This window comes from Megascapheus bottae, chromosome X (assembly GCF_031878675.1).
Source record: "Megascapheus bottae isolate mThoBot1 chromosome X, mThoBot2.hap1, whole genome shotgun sequence".
Classification (NCBI taxonomy): domain Eukaryota; kingdom Metazoa; phylum Chordata; class Mammalia; order Rodentia; family Geomyidae; genus Megascapheus; species Megascapheus bottae.
Window position 1 is genome coordinate 3,942,594 of NC_143547.1, and position 2,177 is coordinate 3,944,770.

Here is a 2,177-nt window from a genome sequence, read left to right on the forward strand (position 1 = left end):
GTGGTAGCCTTGAGCTGAAGAGCTCAAGGACAGCGACTGGGCCCAGAGTTCAACCCAAAAGAAGAAACAAAGAAAAACAAAGTTAATATGTCCAGAAGTAGTTAAATTGGAATAGGTACTATTGTAATTTCTATGGGCTAAAACATTCTTTTCTTAATTTGATATTTTTATTATCTTTAAGTAGTTGTACAAAGGAGATGCCATTTAACAAAGCAGATTGCAGATGTGATGCATCTTGATCATGGTCGCCCCTCCTCTCCTACCTCTCCCTCCCAATCCACTTCTTCCCTCACTTTTCACAATTTTGTAGGATGTGCACTGAATTTTTTTTACTGCCCTCTCCGCAGGTTCTAGTATGTCAAATTTCAAACTTAACTTTCTCCAGCTTCTGAGATTTGGTAAAGCCAAGTAGACTAAGAAGTTAACATCATTTGAGATAATACTAATAGGATTTACCTGGTTATATTTGGTCATACAACCTAACCACTCTGAGAGATTTTTGTCTGACAGCTTCAAATTTCCACACATGGAGAATGTACCAAGATGAGGGCCTTTCTTGCATAACTTTATTTCAAGGGCTGCAAAACTACGTCCTCTGGACTACATTTGGAAAACCTATTTCTATGTGTAAGGTTTAGTTGGAACATCATCACGCTCATTTGTTCATCTATTGCTTATCCTGCTTTCACATAAGATCTCTGTAGTCTCTGCAGATCCTGTAGAGGCCACAGGGCAGAGAATAGTTACTATCTAGCCCTTCATTGGATAGACTGTGTACTCTTGGCCTATACAGTCTACAGGCCAATGTCATAGACAATGGCATTGAAAACATTGATTGCTCATCTGGATCTCATTTTAAAAGTATCTTCACCACACTAGGCTTAGAGAATATACATAAAAAAATCATAAGTCTCATGAATACTGCTTGGCAAATTTCTAAGATCAGTGCAATGAAAAGAGGATACCAGACACCTCAACTGTGCTGTCCATTTGAGCATCCCAGAAATAGTATAAAGATAAAAATGTCTGCAAAAGAGAACCTGGTCTGCGAAAGAATGTATGCTTTAAAGTCTCTAATGACTGTGAACTGATTAGTTCAGTAAAATAGCAACTTTTTAAAAATAGAACATTTAATTATATAGTTGCCCATTAGCAGATTAAAGACTTTTGACAATGCTTATTTTTTTTTTGCCAGTCCTGGGCTTGAGCTCAGAGCCTGAGCACTGCTCTTGGACTTTCTCAAGGCTAGAGCTCTACCACTTGAGCCTCAGCACCATTTCCAGCTTTTTTCTATGTATTTGGTACTGAGGAATTGAACCCAGGTCTTCGTGCATGCTAGGCAAGCACTCTAACACTAGGCCAAACTCCCAGCCCCGACTTTTGACAATGCTTATATTGGCTATTTCCACTGGTTGGCAGGAGGCTCTTCCACTAATGACTCCCATGGTTTCCACTCTAACATTTTTCTTGCCAGACTTAGTTCCTTCTCAGCCTGAAGAATCACCTCTTCTAGTTGGCCACCCTAAAGTTTGTCTTCTAATTTTTTAACATCTGGTACAGCTTTAACCATATTGAGTTTCTCATTTGTAATCTGTTCTGTGTATTTTCTGTATGCTGCATTTTTAGGGAATAGCTCCAGAACCTCAAGAATCTTTTTGTACAATATTGTTAGTATGTCTTGAGGAGTGTTGCAAACAGGCAAGGCCACCAGGCCAGTGGTCTTCTTCAGCACACCGGCCATGATGGAGCAAAATGACAACTTTTAAAAATCAATGTTCACAATACTACATTACCTGCATGCATCCACCTAGGTGCATTGCATTCACAAATTGGCATGTTGAATTGAAATCTTTTCATACAGCTACTTAAGAATAAATAACAAGAATAAAACATTTTCTACTTAAAAAGTACTTAAATAAAACTAAATGATCTCATGTCACTTTCTGAAATGCTAGCCAAATCATTCATCTTTCTCAGATAAGTGCTTAGGTATGAATCTGAGAGAGAAAAACCACAAATATAACATACATATATATGTATATATATACATATATATGTGTGTATTTATACCACAGAAATGTAATTTTCTTATTTTAATCTTAATCAAGACTATCTAGTGTCTATGAATAGTAATAAAGCTCCTGGCTGTCACTTAGAATGCAAAATACTAAATTTTA

The 2,177-nt window shown here is 37.2% G+C and overlaps 1 pseudogene; it reads right to left on the minus strand.

Annotated features, from left to right (window-relative positions):
- Positions 1–1,390: 1,390 nt before the first annotated feature.
- LOC150040386 (NADH dehydrogenase [ubiquinone] 1 alpha subcomplex subunit 5 pseudogene) lies at positions 1,391–1,741 on the minus strand (annotated as a pseudogene).
- Positions 1,742–2,177: the final 436 nt, after the last annotated feature.